This window comes from Quercus lobata, chromosome 4, assembly GCF_001633185.2.
Source record: "Quercus lobata isolate SW786 chromosome 4, ValleyOak3.0 Primary Assembly, whole genome shotgun sequence".
In the NCBI taxonomy this organism is placed as follows: Eukaryota; Viridiplantae; Streptophyta; class Magnoliopsida; order Fagales; family Fagaceae; genus Quercus; species Quercus lobata.
The window spans coordinates 28,260,757-28,282,036 of NC_044907.1; the positions used below are offsets into that span (position 1 = coordinate 28,260,757).

Below are 21,280 nucleotides of genomic sequence, written 5' to 3' on the forward strand. Positions count from 1 at the left end.
ATATGAAGGAAGAAAAAAAAAACCTTCTTAATATTAAGAATTCAACACAACAATACAATCACTAAAAAAAAAAAATTAAGTTTTCTTTGTTCCTACTATCCCACTTCCACTACCTCACATTTAATTTTCTTTTAGTGTTTACACTTTATTGCTTACTTAATTACCTTTTTCTAATATTTAAGGTCAACAAAATTACTAATTTTTGTTGTTGAACTTGCAACTTTTATTTTCCATTAGTTTGTTTTGGCTTTTTTATTTTATTATTTTTTATTATTTTTATTTTGTTTAGAAATGCCAAGATAAAGATTAGTGTTGAATTGGTTTGTTGTTGGGTTTCTTTTAAGGGGTTCAAATTTTTATTTTTGGGTGTTAAAAACAAAAAATTGTATAGGAAAATTACTTGCTTTCGTTTGTATTCTTAGAAAGTGTACCTCACCTGATCGACCACCTTAAAATGTTATGCTCCATAACGAATAATTGAATTGTAGGATATCAAGGGACTAGGTTCAAAATTTCAAGATTCTAATTAAATTACACAATTGTTTCCTTACAAAGACAAAAAGGATTATAGATTAAAAGAATGCTACTTCTGGTTTAGTTTTACTGGAGGAAAATGCTTGGATGTCACCACCATGAACGTTGGTCGATCTGTTATTGACATCAAGAAAATCATGCACATAGTACAGTTTGAGCTACTCTTTCACCGTCTCTTCATACCATTTGGACGTGAAATGGTATTTTGATGAAATATAATGTAAAATAAATAATTTGATATAAGGCATTTTGAAAAGTGAATATATAAAATAAAAAAGTAGGTAATTATACTAAAATAGACATAAATTTTTATATAAACTGATACAAATACTCTAATGTAGTAAGAAATAATAGTGTTTTTTATCTTTATCTTCATTAGTAGATGATTGCAATATTATGTATTACGAAACAATAATTGTATGTATTTATCTTAGGTGATAGTCTGCTAATACTAAATAAATGTTTAATTGAAATTTTATGATTTTTTTTTTTCTACATATATTCTAGCCTCTCTAACTCGAAATCCTGAATCTGTCCTTGGAGAAAACAAAACAAAACTTCATCGAAACAGCCGAGTTTGGAGAAATCATAATTTGAAAAACGTGTAAGACGATTTGGAAAGAGAAGAATGCTGCAAGTTTTCACGTGGATTAATTCTATGTGCGGTGCATGTTGTCTAAAATATGTAGCGGTTTAATTTTATGTGTTGAGCATATTTTCTAAATACAGCGGTACTAGTTTCACACAGCAGAGCAGAGTAGTGCAAGAATTGTGCAAACTAGTTTCACACAGCAGATCAGAGTAGTGCAAGAATTGTGCAGTACGTGGTGTCAAGTAGTGTTAACAAAGCAGCAAAAATAATTGGACAGCAGACCCACCATTAGACCATATGATGTGCTGTGTTGGGTGGAAGAAATTCCACCGTGTATTTTAAATATAGTGGAAAACAATGTAACTATATATACATATTTTAATGAAAACAGCATTACAAAGTATATGTAAAAATGTTTCTCAAAAATGAAAGAAAAAAAAAAATATATATATATATATATATATGTAAAAATAGTACATATAGGAGGAGACGTTATCAAAATTTAGATCAGGATTTTACCAAAAAAATACTATTAAATAAATTAAATGAAATAGAAAATAAAGGCGGAAGCGAGATAAGAGATAAAAACCCTATGAAGTACGCAATCATTTAAATAATTAAAAAAAAAAATTCTATAAGTACACCTAGTGTTCATTGCAACTATGAATACAAATCCCAGGGCCTAAGATAGGGCTTCATTATTAGTGTTCCAAAATGCTCCAAGATCCCCCCTTTTCTCTCTTTACGTGCTTCCTCTTCTTTTTTATCCTGATAATTTATTGGAAGAAGTTTAGCCAAAGGCCAAAGCCATAAGTTGTTGCCTGGGCCATGGAAACTGCCTCTTATAGGGAATTTGCACCAACTGATTTTCTTTCAACCACATCGATGCTTGAGAGATTTAGCCAAAAAATATGGACCCATCATGCAACTTCAGTTGGGTGAGGTCTTGGCTATAATCATTTCATCACCAAAAGTGGCCAAAGAGGTGTTAAAGACACACGATACTGCTTTCACAAATAGGCCAGTACTTCTTGCCATTGAAGTTATGTCTTATGATAATTCAGGTATGGTCTTTGCTCCTTATGATGATTATTGTAGACAAATGCGAAAGCTTTGTGTCATGCAGTTCCTGAGAGTGAAGCGAATCCAATCATTTAGATCAATAAGAGAAGAAGAGGTGTGGAATCTTATTGAAGGCATTTCTTCGTCTGAGGGACTTCAAATCAATTTCACAGAGAAAATCTCCTCCTTGACATATGGTATCACTGCCAGGGCAGCCATTGGGAAGAAGTGCAAATATTAAGAGGAACTCATATCACTAATCAAGGAAACATTTATTCTCAGTGGAGGCTTTGAAGTGCCTGATTTGTTTCCTTCACTAAAGTTCCTTAGCTTCCTTACTGGAAAGAAGCCCGCCTTGGAGAAAATGCACAGAAAACTTGACAAGATTCTCGATGATATAATCAACGATCATAAGAAGAAAAGGACTTCGGCCAACAGACATGCAAGTGATCGTGATGATATAGTTGATGTGCTTCTAAAACTTCAGGAATCGGGGGAGCTTGAATTTAATCTCACAAGCAACCGTATCAAAGCTGTCACCCTGGTAAGCAAATAAGATTGAGAAAATTTCGGACCGCAACTATTTTCACCACATTTTCTAATAACATTGTGATCTTGCAAACTTCGAGTAGTGAAAACTAAATTGTGCATCCATGTGAAAGTAATAAGTAACCATTTACAATTTGTCAGGTCAGAGTTGTGGTAAAATACGGGCAAGAACGTTGTAGTCCAAAAACCACTCAATAAGATCCATCAATTTTTTACCTACATTTCTTTTGTTGCATTTTCATTTTTCTTTTATGCTTTTCTTTCCCTCTTAACAAACATCAACTTCTAGGTCATGGATTATGAATTTGGATGAAAAACGTAATAAGAGACTAAAAAATGATTTTCCTTAATTTCTTTTTTTCCAAATTATCAATTTAATTACCCTATTTTGCTTAATATTAAACATTCATATCACATTGTGATTGTAATTCAACATTCTTTTTTACGACATCTTCTCTGGAGCAAGTGAGACTTCATCAACCATGATAGAATGGGCAATGTCAGAATTATTGAGAAATCCAAAAGTAATGGAGAAGACACAAGCTGAAGTGCGACAAGTCCTTTAAGGGCGGAAGAATATTGATGAGGTTGACATTCAAAAACTAGATTACTTGAAACTAGTTGTGAAAGAAACTTTACGATTGCATCCTCCTGCTGCCTTGATCCCAAGGGAATCAAGAGAAAAATGTGAAATCAATGGCTATGAGATACCAAACAATACAAAAGTATACATTAATGCATGGGCTATAGGGAGAGATACTGAATATTGGAGCGATGCTGATTGCTTTCACCCAGAGAGATTCCAAGGTTCTCATATTGATTTTAGAGGGGCAAACTTTGAATTCATTCCATTTGGACGTGGTAGGAGGATATGTCCTGGCATATCTTTTGCTCTTGCAACCATTGAACTCGTTCTTTCTCAATTGGTATATCACTTAAATTGGAAACTCCCTAATGAGATCAAACCAGAAGAAATTGACATGTCTGAATCTTTTGGATTATCATGCAGGAGAAAGAATGATTTGAAGCTAATTGCCACTCCTTGGTCTCCTCTTCTTCATGAAATACATTGAATAATAGGGATGCAAATATATTACGTGTGGGTAGTTTCAAGATATAGTGATAAGGTGTTTGGTTGTGTTTAGTTTGGGTTATTTAAATAAAAGGTGAAAATATATGATTGTGATAGGGTGAATTAGATTAAAGTTGAAACCATAGGAACTTGACATGTCTAAGTCCTTTGTGTTATCAAGTAGGAGAAGGAATGATTTGAAGCTGTTTGTCACTCATTATACTTCTTTTCCTCGAATAATAAGGATTCAAATATATTATGTGTGGGTATTTCCAGGAGAGAGTAATAAAGTTAGTTGTATTTCGATTTGTGTTATTTAAATTAAAGGTGAAAAATATGTGATTGTGAAAGGGTGATTTAGACCCCAGTTGCAAAAAGTTAACAACACAAACCAATATCACTAAAATAAACAAATGCAAAAAGAAAAAGAAAAAAAAATCAATTTGATTACAAAGAGAAGACACTATTATGGAAAAAAACTCTTTGGGATTTATTGCCAACTCTCAAGGTAACAAATCCTCTAATAGATTCGAAGTTCATATAATAGAATTAACCCTAATTCTAATGCTACCTTTCGTAATACTTATTAATGTTACCACAACCAACTCAAAATTTTTGGATTCTTTTACAATGAAATATGTTCATGTGAATGCTCTGTCCATTATTTTATGAACTATCTTAAAGGTTTCCAAGCAGTAACATTGTAATGTATGCAGGAACTTTAGCTTGAGCACTGATCTTTAGATCTTCAAAGATTGAAGGTGATAGAGAACTTAGTTTCAAAACCCTAGGCATACATAAACGCTGCTCTCAAAACTTGTTTTTTTTTTTTTCTTTTTTAGGAACATCTCAAAACTTGTTTTAGTCATCCCTAATCAGTCTTATTATACTGTAGCATGTAGGACCCAAAATTCTAGAGATTGGACGGCTTGTTGGGCTTGACTTGGATTCAGGATCTGCAAAATCTTGATTGATTGAAAGCAATACATTTTGCACAATACAAACATGTTTACGCGGGCTTGTATTCACACATATTTATAAATATCACATCATATATGCATGTAATTTTTCATGACTCAGGAAAAAAAAGGAGAAAGAAATAGGCTGATTTAAAACATGCAAAAGGAACAAATTAAAACACTCCAGCCTGAACTGAAATTTTTACCTCCAAGAGATTATCAATCACGAACAAAATTGGAATATGAGTTACTTTACCAATCCCGTCGTATAGTCACAACACAAAAATACATTAATGAATGAAAAGAAAACATCACAGCTTCAATATTTTCATCAACAAACTAAAGGGAAATCACAAAAATAGTTATATATTTCTGGGTGAACTGGATTTCCCAAAAAAAAAAAAAAACTCTAAATAAATAAAAATTGAATTTTCCGTTGAAAAGTTCCTCCTCTCCAAATACCTTTCCATTTATATTTTGTAATTTTGTAGGCTATCATAACAGCACCCCCCCTCCCCAAAAGGGTGGTATTGAAAATGGCATTTCTTCAACCTTTTGAACATATAAAGAATTCAGAGAATATGAGGTTTAGTTAGGTCAACTAGTAAAGTCTCTAATAGTTAAATAAGATATTCGGGGTTTAATTCCCACTTATACCAAAAACCGATTGGTGTATTGATCTGATGATAAAAAACTATTACCAGGAGAGAACGCCATAGGTTGATACTCGCTCTCAAAAAAAAAAATGTAAAGAATTTTGAAAGAAAATTATTTTCGTTTGAAAATTTGGACTTCCAAAGCTTTGAAATGAGTATTAATTTGACTTCTTTTGGAAATAAAATATAATGATAAGATATGACTTTTCAAGCATGTTCATATAGTATAGCCCCTGAAATTACGGAATTTAATATCCTAAAATTTTTCAAAGTCTTCTTTTTACAAATTTTGGCAAATGTTATTTCATAGTCTCTTTTAATTTTATGATTAGGGAAATGTTAACAAGTGCCATTGGGGCATTAGTTAAAAATCCATTTTAAGAAAGTTTTGACATCACTTTTATGAAAAATGAAAAAAGCTGTCAAAATATATATATTTTTTTTCTTTTCCCATAAAAACTTTCTTTAATTGAATTGTTAACCAATGCCCTACGACACTCGTTAACATGACCCATCTATGTATGATATAATTGGGACCACATTAAATAAGAAAAGGGACTTGATTTGATGATAAAAAGTTATCACTAAGAGTGAATACCATAGATTGAAACTCTCTCTCTCTCTCTCTCAAATTTAAAAAAAGAAAAAGAATAAAGAATGTAAAGAATTTTGAAAGAAAACTATTTTCGATTGAAAAGTTGGACTTCCAAAGCTTTGAAATGAGTGTTAATTTGACTTCTTTTGGAAATAAAATATAATGATAAGATATGACTTTTCAAGCATGTTCATACGGTATAGCCCCTGAAATTATGAAATTTAATATCCTAAAATTTTTCGAAGTCTTCTTTTTACGAATTTTGCCAAATGTTATTTCATAGTCTGTTTTAATTTTATGATATCCATGTATGATATAATTGGGACCACATTAAATAAGAAAAGGGACCACTATAAATATTTTTTTCCTCTAAATAGAGTTTTGGCAAAAGAACGGAAAGGAATTTAGATTTTGGAGAGGAGAAAACTTTCAAATGATTTTTTTAAAACTATTTTGTGGTTTCCCGTTGTTTTAATTTGTGCCTTTTGTATGTTTCAAATTGGTCAAGTCGTGTGTTCATAGGGTTTGATTGAGATATTTATAAAAATAGCACACTGCAAGACTTAGGGTTTATAGGGTTTTTGGATTTCACGTAAATATGTGTGTATAGTGCTTAAATATATAGCATTGATAATTGTATTCACATGTTCTTTTGAATCTAAGGGCCACTTTCTTAGTTGTTTGCACTCGTGTATCGATTTTTTGATTGGGGCAAATCAAAACTTGAAAAAGAATTAAACTTGAATAAACTTCGCACTTCCCCATAATTATTTCATTCATGATTCAACAGGTACATTATTTAAATCGGACACACTTGATACCAACACTCCCTAAAATATATAAACAACTTAAAAATCAATACTTCTTAAAAAAACTCTTACACAGCAAACATAATAGCAACTTTGGCAAACTAATATCATTTAGTGTCTTTCGTGAAGAAAATGTTTCAAAGGAGTGGCAATTAGGTACGAATCATTTTTTCTCCTACAGGATAATCCAAAAGTCTCAAACTCTGGCTTAATCACATTAGCGAGCTTCCAATTAAAGTGATACAACAATTGAGAAAGAACAAGTTCAATACTAGCAGGAGCAAATGATATGCTTGGACATATCCTCCTACCACCTCCAAATGGAATGAATTCAAAACTGGACCCTTTAAAATGAATAGAAGAATCTTGAAACTTCTCGGGGTGAAAGCAGCTAGCATCAATCAAATATATTCAGTAGCTCTCCCTATGGTCCATGCATTAATGATTACTTGGGTGTTGTTAGGTATCTCATACCCATAAATTTCACATTTTTCTCTTGATTCTCTTGGGATCAAGGCACTAGGAGGGTGTACTCGCAAAGATTCTTTTACTACTAATTTCAAGTAATTTAGCTTTAGAATGTTTGCCTCCTCAAAATTACTCTGCCCTTCAAGGACGTGAGGCACTTCTGCTTGTGCCTCTCCATTACTCTTGGGTTTTTCATTAATTCTGAAATTGCCCATTCGATTGTGGTTGCTGAAGTCTCACTTCCTGCAACAAAGACCTCATGAAAAATGATGTTGACTTACAATCACATTGTGAGATGAGAATTTAATACTAAGCAAAATAGGGTAGCTTTATAATTTGTGCGTGTATATGAGATTTTTCTTCCAAATTCCTAATTTTGTGAATTGGATGTTGATTATTGTTACGAGTAAATGAAATTTATGTCAAAAGAAAAAATTTTGTGCACTACACAATCTATTTGGCTTATTAACTACAAAGTCTACCACTCAAAAGAATATGGTGTGGCAAAATACATACCTCAAATCGTTCACCACTTTATGGAGTAAAAGAATCCTTGTAAAACTATTTGTAAAAAACTGCTCATTTACTAATAGAGAAGAAGAAAAAATAAAAGGAGAAGCACAAAAAAATAAAAATAAATAAATACCAAGGTGACAGCTTTGATGTGGTTACTTGGGACGTTGAATTCAAGCTCGCCTGTTTGCTGAAGTTTCAAAAGCACATTAATCATATCATCATTATCACTTTCTTCATATTTTTTTGGCTGAAATGACACTTCTTTTCTTCTTTTCTTTTTGAGAATGTAAGAATGAATTTATTTAATCATGTGTTGGCTTTATTCTGTGCTAAATTTATTTGTAATTTAGCAATTCGAAACCCTGTATTTATATGAGAATTATGTAAGGGTTGTGTGTGAGAAAGTGTGAAGATTTGATTATTGTGTGCAATCAAAGAGCATCTCGCAATAGGATCTCGCGAGTGGTGACTTACCAGAAGTGTCACACGTGTGAAGCATGCAGGAAGTTGAAGAGTCAAGATAGCTGGATCACTACAGGACAAAAAGTACAGTCTAGTTATTCTGTTATTTGGTGACTAGAACTTGCAACTCATCCCAGTCATGAATCACTCGCCAGAGCCCCTTGTTTTGTAGAAAAATGACTTTTCACATTCCTTCTAATACCCTATTATAAATACCCTTATATCCACGAAATGTAGAGAGTTTCCAGATAAAATTTTGAGAGATAAATCTTAGAGAACAATAAGATTGATTTATCCACAATCTTATATTTTTGGTTCTCCAAATTCCTCTACTTTCACCCTCTCCATTGCCATACCCTTGAGAGGATCTTTAGTCAAATCCTTATCTCACCATACTCATATCAGTGTGAATGTTATTTGGTGCTTGAGAAGTAGTTCAAAGAGGACTAATTCATTTGGTTGATGCAATGGGCTTATTGCAGGATTCAGAAAGCTAGAGAAAATACGGTTAGGCTTAACCTTGTTGGAACAAGAAGCTTGAAGGTTCTATTGCTATTCATGTATCCCAACTGATTTTCTAATGGATCAATTTACCTATTGGAGGGCAGTGGACAGGTTTTTGGCCAAGTTATTCGGTTTCCTCTTCGATAACATGTGTTGGTGTTATCTTGTATTTGCATTTCTCTCATTCTTACTCTTTGCTTTTAAATACTGCTGTGTTATGATTACATTATGGCTTAGAGTAGTTTGGTTGTTTGGGTATAGTTTGTACTTATCATTTCACACATATATTATTTGAGTATAAGCTTGTGTTGGTAATTTAGAAAATGAGGGGCTAAACATTCACTAATGTTTTACACACCAAGTGAACTTTCAAAGATTTTTGTCCATTTTTCTATGCATTTTCAACAATGCGGGCTTGATTCCTATAATGAAGCCAATTGGAACTTCAGTGAAGGAAGCAAATTAGGCATGTCAAAGCCTCCACCTAGAATAATTATTTCCTTGATCAATGATATGAGATCTTTTTCATATTTGTACTTCTTTCCAATGACTGCCCTGACAGTTATACTATAGTCTATTTAGAAATAATTTATTTAGTTGAAACTGAAATTTTTTTATTGAAAGTATAGTAGATAAAGTTAAAAAGTAGCTAAAATAGTATAGTAAGACTCATGAATAATACAAAAAAGTATAATGGAACCCATGAATAGTAAGAAAAATAAGTTGAATAATAACAAAAGTTAGCTTTTTAAGTCAATACCAAACACCACTATGTCAAGGAGATGATTTTTCTGGCTGAAATTGATTGCAAGTCCCTTAGCCTCCGACGATGAAATGAATTCAATAAGATTCCACTCCTCTTCTTCTCTTATTGTTCTAAATGATTGGACATGCTTGGAACTTAGGAGTTCCGTGACACAAATTTTCACTTTTGTCTCCAATAATCACCATAGGGAGAAAAGATCAAGCTTGAATTATCATAGCACATAACTTCAATTGCAAGAACAGTTGGTCGATTTGCAAAGACAGCATCATGTGTCTTCAGCACCTCTTCGGCTACTTTTGGTGATGAAATGGTTATAGCCAAGACCTCACCTAGCTGAAGTTGCATAATAGGTCCATATTTCATTGCAAAGTCTAAAAGATCGATGTGGTAGAGAGAAAACCAGTAGGTGCAAATTCCCGATAAAAGGCAGTTTCCATGGCCCTGGTGGCAATTTATGGCTTTGGCCTTTGGCTATGGACCTCTTCCAATAAAAAACTAGGATGGACAAGAAGAAGAGGGACGTAAAGAGAGAAAAGGGGAGAGTTTGAAGCAATGGGAACGGTGAAAATATGTAAAGGAAGCCATATGTTAGGGCATAGGGTTTTGTATCCATTGGTGCAAGGAACACTAGGTGTACTTATAGTAAGTTAGATGACAATATGTAAGTGAAATATGATACTGTCATATCTTAATTCAGTGCCATATGAAGTTTGGCTATTTCCTTTTTAATTTTTATGGTTTTGGCATTGATCCAATATTTCAGCGTATCGCATTAGAAGCTAAACTGACAGGGTTTATAAATAAATAAATAAGTTAAAGAAAAGAAGAACAAATCTACAACCCTTTTTTTTTTCTTTTGAAAAGCCAAATCAACAACTTTATTTGTTAGAAATTATTACCTTTAATTAGGCTGTGTCAGATTATTTAAAAGTATATAAATATGCATGACATGCACATCATGCTGTCCATTGTTGCTTTTCTCTGATTTGTTTCTTTCATTTTCTTTCTATTGCAGGTGTAACACGATAGCAGGGTATAAATGGTTTGTGGATATGTGTTTTGTTTCTTTCATTCTCTTTCTATTGTAGGTTTAACACGTTTGCAGGGATAAAAGGTTTGTGGATAAGGGAGCATATCCCACACATTAGCCAAAACTTAAATCCTCTTTATTTTAGAATTAACTCTTAACATTGAGATAGCAATTGATAATGCAGAAAATCAACCGTTGATATTTTTGTCTATGTGGATAGACGATGGTAACGGATTCGTCCAAGGACGAACCTACAACAGATTTGAAATAGAAAAAAAGTGATACACCGGTGTGGTGTTTGCCAAATACTCTCCCATGATTAAGTTAGAATGAGATTTGTTCGTTTTTAGATCGCTTGAAACACAACTAGATTAACCTAGTTAATTAGTCAAGTGATTAATTAGTCAAATTATCAAATCTGGGTTAACACAAATATATCATATTATTGTAAAATGCAGAAAATAAAGAACACAACAATATGATAACTTAGGAAAACCAAACCAATAAAAAACCTGGGAATGATTTAACCTAGCTATCCTATTCTCAAGATAAGTCGAATCCACTATGAAAGAATTGAAGTTTACAAAATAGAGACTTAGACCACTAACATTCTATTGCTACCTCGAGTAGGAAACTTACCATCACGACCATGTGACTGTTCTAAGTTTACGGACTATTTCTTTCTTGGATTCCCAACAAGTACAAGCACTCCCACTTGTGTATCTTTAAACTCTTGAATCTACAACTGAATTGATCGCTAAGCTCCTGACATCAATCTTGAGATTGGAAACCCTAAGTGTATGTGAAGGCAAACACCTCTAGATCTCATAAAAGATTCACACACATAACATAAAGAGTAACCTCAAAACGTGGTTAGAATTTTTCCTTTTATACTTAAGACAAAATATAAAACCCTCCACATCAAACCGGGCTTGGGTTGAGTTAGAAAATTTTGCAAAAAAACAATCTACATGAACTTCGATCAATCGAGTTTAATTTTCGATCGATCAAGCCAAGCAGATTTACACAGTATATCTTGTAGTACACTCGATTCCAACTTTACACTTAAACACACTTTAAGCAAGTCTAAAACAAGACTAAACGTGTTGATCATGGTTTGCCAACATTACAAATTGAAGTTTTAATACATTTAAACCTAAAGTCTTAGAACCTAACAAACCCCCCGTTTAGCAATCCGTGACAAAATACAAACTAAACAAAGTGCTCAAAATTTATAAAAAAATCGCCCAATATAAAACTTTGCCCAACAAAACAAATTCAACCTAACCACTATCTATCAATTGCAAGTGTAGACAGCAACATGATTGAATCAACCTGTATATTCCTGTAACACTTAACAAACACATAAACGCATGTATGGAAAATACAAGTAAAACAAAATAAAATCTTGATTTCACATAAGAATAAACTACGAGACATACATCATGAATAACCTCATAAATATAAATCAGTAATCAATTTAGCACAATGTGAAACAAGAAACAGAAATAAACACATCACAGTATCTCCCCCTATCATAGACAACTCAAATAAAACAAAATACATCATGAGCCAAAAAATATAAATACATGATGAAGCACCTAAATACAATCTAAAGCTCCATAGCTCCAAAACAACAAAAATCTCCCCCTAACAACAAAATCTCCCCTACATCTGTACTCCTTTTTGTGACAAATTGCCAAAGGGCAATCATGACTCATCATCAAAAGGAGGGGGCGGAGGCAATCGTCTAAGACTCTTCAAATCTGCTCGCAAAGAATGAAGTTCATCAAGCATGTCCACCAAAAGCTTACCATGAACCGCCTGAATGGTCATGACAGTCTCCAATACGACGAATGTCTAAATCATTCGAAGTAGAAGGTGGAGGAACAGCAGCAGCAGCAGGATCGACAGATGCCTCAGCTGAAGTATCACCTATAGAAGAGGGAGGAGGAGGTGCAACACCAAAAGACTCAACCATAGGTCGTTCAGAGCTTGGTCTCATCTGAGCAGCCCTCTGCCTAAGAAAGGTGGCACTTATGGGAGCTATGATATGAACAGGCTCAAACGCCGGAAACTGCTCTAAACCCAAACGCAAAAGAATCTTATGAATAAAAACCAGAAAGAAAAGAGCATGAGCAGTAGAACTACTCTTATGTACCTCAATCAAAGAACAAATGAAAAGATGAAGAAAACTCATAGGAGCATCAGTAACAATGGCATACAAAAATGCACATCTCTCCAAAGGAATAGTGTGTAGATGAGAGATAGGCCAAATGGAATGGCAAGAAATCCGAAAAAAAAATAGAGGATAGTGAATCCCGATCAACTCGTGAGAGGTAATCTGAGGATCAGAACCCCACTGGATAGAAGTACCAGTAATAAATGACATAATCTCATCTAGGGGTGGAGACTCATTGTAAGGATAAATAGGATGCTGGACCAGTGGCATTCCAAGAGCATCAGCCACTGCCGAAAGAGTAATGGTGTACTCATCACCTCGTATCCAACTTTTCACAAAAGTGTTGGAATCATAGGAGTAGACAGAGAGGTTCGAGTAGAACTCTCTAATCAAGGTAGTTGGAGGAGGATGATCAACATCCAACAAAGGCAACCAGCCCCTACGATCAAAATTTCTCCTAATCTCACCATCTAACTCATCTAAAATGACCTTACGCTCAGCCCATACATTCCTTCGAAGGTTGAACTTCTCACACGCTTCTTGGTTTTTTTCACTCAGGAACCTCTTACTATCAAAGGTAGGGATAGAAGAAGAAGAGGATTTCCTATTAGCTCTAGTCTTCCTAGACATGATGCTAAAGAGCAGAAGGACAAACATAGAAGAGATAGAGGGAAAAAAAATAGAAAAACCAAAGGCAGACTGCAAGTTAGCATAGAAATATAGAAAATAACAATCTATAGGATGCATGAATAATATCAGCACATAATGCATGCTCTAATGCGGTGAGAATAAGTTCAATTGCACTTTAAAATCACAAAATTGGCTTGAGCATAGAGTTTATATCAAAAACCCCAAATTTTGAAAACCCATTTTCACAAATCTCAACAAATTGATCAATTGATCATTACACAAGTTAGGTAACAGATTAGAATGATGAAATCAATCAATCAAGAAAGCCAATTTCATCAATTAAAGCTCAATTTCACTAAAGCCTCAAATCGGGTACTTTCAAGCTCTAGAAAATTAAAATTTTCCCAAATCATCAAATTGATCAAAGTAAACCACAAGGATCATGTTTATAGCATCCCACAACAAAAACTCATTGATCAATTTTAAAAGAAAAGGCTTAAATCAACCAAAAAAAAAAACCCCAAATTTTCATAGGTTCGAAATTCTCCCAATATGCATGACAAAAATGCATGAAACAAGAAACCACATGAAAAAGGAAGGGTATAAAGGTCTTACCGGCCTTAGAGGACAAAAACCTTGCAAAAGAATCAGAGGAAAACAACAAAAAATTTCTTTGAGTCCTTGACCAATCGAAGGGAGAGAGAATAGAGTTTGAAAAGTTTTGAAAAAGTGATGAACACGTGAAAGGAAAAGTTAAAAAAAAAAAAAAAAAAAAAAAAAAAAAAAATAAAAACTCTCTATGCAATTTCCAATTGATTGAAATTTAGATTTGATCGATCAAAAATTCCTTTGATTGATCTAATAGTGATCGAGCACCAATCGAAACAGATAGAACCAAACCAAATTTTTAATCACAATTTCGATCGATCGAGAAACAGGTTCGATTGATCGAAATTCTAGAAAAATCAATTTTTTTTAAAAAACAAAGCAATTTTATGCAAAAACTCCTCAAAGCATAGTATTTTATGAATAAAATGTATGAGTATGAGATGAAATGCTTTTCAAAAATACTTGTTTTGAACCCAGTTTTCCCAAAAATAAGATTTTCAATCAATTCTCCTTAAATTCTCAAACTTCAAACACATTTTGCATAAATATCAAGGAATTCTTCAACCTTGGTTGGCCAAACTAAAATCACACACAATAACATGTACAAAGTTTAGCAAAGAGTGACTTGTATAGTATGTGCAACTAGCAAAAGCTTGAGATATATGTGAGGTGATATGTGAATAGTAAGTAAGCACAATTTCTACAAAATTCATCACATAAGTTTGAAAGAGACTATCACTTAAAGAGTTATATCATATAACTCCTACATTTCCTAGAAAACAAGCTTGCAATCATATAAGTTTCTTGATTTGCCTCATAATATACACATCGTTTTTATTTAATCAGAAACGTATTAGAATAGCCAAGATAATATACACAACAATTTTAATTGATTGAATTAATTAGAGTCCAATAATGTATACACCAATTTTAGCATTAAAACCGATGCTACATCTTATGTTCTATTTGTGCATGTGCTACTGTTTCTTGGGCACAAAATTATATGATATGCACTAAGGTTTTCATGATTGGCTAGTAAACAGTGGTGAGATAGTTATTTATGCATTTCTCAATAAGTTCAAGTCCGACAATCAAAGGCATGTGACTTCAAAATTAAGATCATGTGATCAAAAACTATAAATATCTTCCCACACAACATGCACAACAAAGCTCAAACTAGTAAAGTCCAATAAATAAGCTCATCCAAGCTAAGCAAGGTACATAGACATGTTATGCAAAAATAAATTGGCCAACGTTAATTTCAAATCCAAGACAAATAATGCAAAACACATTTTGCTTCCCTTTTCCTTTTAATTTTTTATTTTTTATTATTATTTTTTTTTTGAAAATAAATAACAAAAACAAATCTAGAATAAAATGCATGAATGTTATGCAATGCAAATCCTAGAAAAGTAAAGAAACAAAAAAAAAAAAAAAATGGTCGCAAAGAGTAGAGCGATAAAGCACAAAGACCATGTCAGAAAGACTCAATTAGATTGAGCCTTTTGCATCCAAAACTTTTTAGATGCAACTCTAGCATTGGAGTTATTCTTCAAATTAGAATTCTGAGCAATTCCAGGTTTGGAATAAAGGTTTAAAACCTTTACCAACTCACCAATAAGTACCATAGGATCTTATACTTAAGGCATAGGTACTTTTGGCTTATTTTCTTGCTTAGTAGCTTGCAACTTGAAACAGTTTAGACGAATGTGCCTAGACTATCCTATAAAATGACAAACCCATGCAAGCCTATCATGTAACTTGCCCTTAGGAGGATTAGGAGTCTTAGGTTTAGATTCTTGAAGATCAACCCTAATTTTCCTAGGAGGTGTGACTTCTATAGATTTGACAACCTCACTCACAGGGGGCTCAGAAGAAGGAACAAAGTTAGTGGAATGAGTTTCAGGCATAGAAATGCTTTCTACAAAATCAAAACCAGTTTTTTCTGAGTAAGACTTTTGAACACTCAGTATGTGATCAAGTTTGAAACTTGTAGACCTATTAGTTTGTTCTCTAGGAACAAATAATTCAAGTTCTAAATTCTTAACTTTATTAAGCAAAAGCATGTTCTTAGTCTTCACATTATTCAACAATTCATTAGGATCAAACAATTTCACATGCAAGTTTTTCTTATCAAGTTCAAGAGATGCAATTTTCTTTAACCCTAAATCAACACTCATAGCATCCTTTACAGCAACTTTGCAAAGTTTAGTATAGGCTTTTTGCAAATCTACATCCTCAGGGAGCTCCCCATCAGAAGGATTCTCTTCAATAGCAACACTTTCATCAACTACAGCAGTAGCTATGAAAGCAATGAAGTTTCCATCCTTATCATCACCAAACTCATTATCAGAAACTTCATCATCACTAAGGATTACAACCATAGTCTTAACCTTAGACCTCAAGAATGTAGGACATTCTAATTTCACATGACCATATCCTTGACACCTAAAACATTGCTGACCCATAGAATTATTAGAAGGTTGACATACTTTCTCTTTAGGTTTTTCAGTGTTGTTCACCTTAGTGGGATCATTCCTTCTAAAATTTCTAGGTTCAACATTGTTTTTGCCTCTTGCCCTTCTGTTATTGTTCCTAAGAAAGTTTCTAAATTTCTTGGTAAGATAGGCAATCTCTGTAGTAGAGAGTTCATCATCAAATCCATTTACATCAACATCATCAACAAACTTAAGAGCCATTGATTTGGATTTACTTGTCTTAGGTAGGTCCAACTCATAAGACTGAAGAGATCCTACAAGTTCATCAATAGGGATGGAGTCCACATCCTTGTTTTCAATGATGACAATCACTTTGGGTCTAAAATCCTCAATCAAAGATCTAAGAATCTTCTTAACAATCTTAGGTTGATCATAGGTTTTACCCAAATTATAAGCAGAATTAACAATATCATTAAGCTTAGCATAGAATTCATCAAAAGTTTTTATCATCAGACATCCTAATCAAGGATGTCAATACCGTACTGGAGACCGTACCGGTTTGGCCACCGATACGATATATTTCGGATACCGGTCAATACCAGTGCACTGTTTCGGGTTTACCGCTATTTTATATATTTAATATATATATATATACACACACACACACACATACATACACAAAATCTCTATTTACCATAAAACAATACCTCAAAAATTCATGTTTACCATAAAACATTACTTCAATTAAGAACAAATAATTCATAGTTTTAAACTTTAACGTCAACTAAAAAAAAAACACAATATAAAATTGTTCATTACACACAAAGAAAACAAATAAACACAAATTACATAGGATTGTTCATTACACACAAAGAAAACAAATAAACACAAATTACATAGGATCTACTCCCATCCTTCAAAAGGATTTACATCAGGACCATAATACACATGAGTATTAGCATTTGTCAACACAACATCATTTTCACCATCTTCCTCATCAAGAACAACATCATCATCATCGTCATCATTTTCATCTTTTAAAGTCATTGTTGCTAATGGTTCTTCAATGCTATCCCAATTCACATCTTCCTCAGTTAGTAACAAAAATTCAGATTCCTCAGCTACCCAATCCTCCATTAAATCAATATTATCAAGGCATATATGATCCAAGTAATCCTTTGTCCTTCTAATATTCCTACCAAAATCAATATCATACATTGGTGACATTTTCTAATCATTCAAAATAAAAATTGAATATATTTAAAAACATACCTTTCTCGTAACAATAGATTATACCGAACATACACCAAGTCATTCAAACGTTTATGCTCAAGCCTATTTCTCCTCTTGGAATGGACAAACTCAAATGTGCTCCAAGCTCTTTCACAACCAGTTGCACTACAACACTGACTTAGCACTCGAATTGCAAACTTAGCACTCCAAGCTCTTTCACCCACATGTTTTTGTAATAAAGGCCCCTTCAAGTCATGATAAGAAGGTCCCTTAAAACCAGGCCCAATAGCTGCTATACTATCTAAAGCTTTTTGATAATACACAGAGCGAGCGGCATGGAAAGGTATATTAGCATGGTACCACCATCTTGCAAAATTCATTCTTGCCTTCTCAACCATTTGCTTTGAGGCCAAAGAAGACCTTATGGATGGTTGAGAACCAGGTTTTGTTCTTGGAGCAAAATAGGATTTAATGTTTGACTTTTCTCCAACTTTTTCTTTCCCCTTGGTGTTATAATTACTAACTGATGAATGACTCTTTGAACCCCCTCTCTCATTATCATTATTACCTTCATCAAGATGATGATCATCCTCCTTCTCCTCCTCTACATCATAGGGATTTGCAATTTCTTTATTCACTCTTTTTTTTTTTTTTCTGTTTACTTTTCTTTAAATCTTCAATCAACTGTTTCATTTGCCATTTTACATCTTCAGATACTTTTTACACGCTTTAACATCACCCGGAATCCCAGCTAAATGATACTTGAGCCTAGTAATTCCTCACCCCCATATCATTTTACAACAAAAAGTACACTGGGTGTTATTTCTTGCATCTGGCACAGCACGGCCACAAGCCCATGCTGAAAGTTCAAAATAGGGTAAAAGCACCTTTGAACGTTTAGACCCCCAATTCACAAATTACCAATTCAAGCTTTATATCAAACAATTAATGTGCGGAACATGAACTAAAGCATAACACAGAATTGGTAAACAATCTAAGCCAATTAAAATCACATCCACAGCAAATAATAAAAAGGCAAAGATAGAGAGGAAGGAAGATGCAAAAACAAAGACAACACGCGATGTGTTATCGAAGAGGAAACCGAAACCCTCGGCGTAAAACCTCTCCGCCGCCCTCCAAGCGGTAAACAATCCACTAGAAAATACAGTTGGGATACATGGACAGCAATAGACCCTCCAAGCCTAATCTACCCAATGCACCTAAGCCCTCCAAGCTTCTTGCTCCAACAAGGTTGCGCCGAACCTTTTTCTTTTCTAACTTCCCGGATTCCGCTACTAGACCGTAGCATCAACCAATGAAGATTGGTTCCTTCCTAACTGCTTCCCAGAATACCAAACAGCTCTCTCACAGTAATGGATATGGTGAGAACAAGGTTTTGGTAAAAGGCCTCTCAAGGGTTTGGCAATGGAGAGGAAGAGAGTTGAGGAATTTGAAGAGACACTAATGTAAAGATTGTAGATGAATCAATCTCGTTTTGCTCTAGGGTTTCTCTCTCAAAATTCTCTCTGAAAGCTCTCTTTCATTTGTGGGTATAAGGGGTATTTATACTGAGGTAAGAGGAGAATGTGAAACGTCAGGTTTTTCAAAACAGGGTTGGCCCGCGGCTTGACACTAATGTAAAGATTGTAGATGAATCAATCTCGTTTTGCTCTAGGGTTTCTCTCTCAAAATTCTTTCTGGAAGCTCTCTTTCATTTGTGGGTATAAGGGGTATTAATACTGAGGTGAGAGGAGAATGTGAAACGTCAGGTTTTTCAAAACAGGGTTGGCCCGCGGCTTGGTCTCGCGGCTTGACTAAGTCGCGAGATCCAGTCGCGAGTTAACCATATGGCCAGTTGTCCTGTTTTGTCCTGTAGTACTCCAGCTGGCATAACTGTTCATCTTCTGGCATGCTTGGCACGTGTGCTGCATCTGGCGGCTTGCAGCCGCGAGTCACCCGCGAGGCCCAGCCGCGAGTCTCTGTTTTCTTGCACACTCTTGAGCAAACTTCACTCTATCTCACTCACTATCCTTACAACAATCCCACCTAAATACAGGGTTACTAAATGCTGAATTACAAGCAAATTTGGCACGGAATAAAGCCAATTAGATGGTTGAATAAATTCAACCTTACAATCTCCCCCTTTGGCTATTCCGTGACAAAACCCTAAAATAGACTCTAGACTTAACATGTGAGTTGGGAACAGTTGAACAAAACTCACTCACACCTAACTCTAGAAGCTATGAAGCACTTAAATCATATGAACATAATACTCCTAAAACACAACAATACACCATGATCATTGTAAGCAGAAAATCATAAAATGCATATGAAACAGGCAATATGTGATCAAGCAAAGATGGAGTTAAGAACTAAACCATGGCTTGATCAACCAAGTGAACACCACAAGATAGTGATCACAGTGCTCATTCACACTTGGAATAAACACAAGGACATACAAGTTAACAAGTCCAAGGCAAGACACTTGTATGTTTAACACTCAACCAATGCATACTACACAAGGTATATGCATCTAGGAACAATCCTACAAGGGCACAAGAGTGACAGTACATAAATCAAAATGCAAGACATTTAGATTAAAGTACTGATTTCAACAAAGTATAAAGGCTGCATTAAGCAAGGTACATACCATAAAGCCTACAAACTATGCATAAAACATTAACCCTAAAAGTTTACAAAAGCACATGGGTACAAGCCACAAAATATACTGAATAACATCAACAATATATATAAAAACTAAACCAAGTTTATAAGTTATGAGTTAGAAACAGGAATACACCAAACCACAGTGTATTAAACCCAAAAAAAAATAAAGTAATGCTCCCCCTCAACACAATGCTCCCCCTCAAGATCTGTTTCTCAAAAATTTCTCCCCCTTTTTGACCGGAATGGCCAAAGGGTTAGTTCCCTCGATGTGTGGCGAAGCTGTCGAATTTTGCAGAGAGAATATCCAGCTGGTCCTGCATGGCTATCATCCTCTCAGACTGCTCTGTCTGGACCTCCCTGAGTCCATCAAGTCTATCCAGGATTACTTGAAATGCGTCTTGAGGTACAGCTGAAGAAGTTGATGCTCTAGTCCTCTTGCCACTCCTTTTTGGTGTTGAGTTTGATGCCTGGCCTGCTGCCTCTGTCTCAGTCTCCATTGGAGCATCTTCTTGTTCAGCCCCTTCTTCATCTACATCACCCGGAAGCCGTACTTGTATCTGTATGATGGTTTGCTTGTTGATTGCTGAGGGTATTGGCATTAGGCTGAGGTTTTGAGGAATTGGAATTCCCTTTGCCCCGAAAATCCGCATGAGAAGGCTAGGAAAAATCAACTTAGCTCGGGAAGTGGTTCTGGTCTCTTCCATGATTGTATCAAATATATGAGAGCTGATATCAATGAATGTTTTCTCCTTTAGCTCTATAAGAAAAATGGCTCTGGCATTGTTGATTGTAGTGAGTTTCGTCACAGGATATAAGTTGTGCATCATGATGATGGTGAGGCACCTCATGTCAACTGGAAAGGCTGTGGTATTGAGACACTTCCCTTCTCTCTGTCCTCCAATGCGGTTTTGAACAGTTTCTAAAGACAACATTCTGTCTTTGTAGTT

The 21,280-nt window shown here is 34.4% G+C and overlaps 2 pseudogenes; one reads left to right on the forward strand and one right to left on the reverse strand.

Moving 5' to 3' along the window:
* Positions 1 to 249: 249 nt before the first annotated feature.
* Positions 250 to 3,810, forward strand: LOC115984975 (annotated as a pseudogene).
* Positions 3,811 to 6,939: 3,129 nt separating this feature from the next.
* LOC115984976 lies at positions 6,940 to 10,157 on the reverse strand (annotated as a pseudogene).
* Positions 10,158 to 21,280: the final 11,123 nt, after the last annotated feature.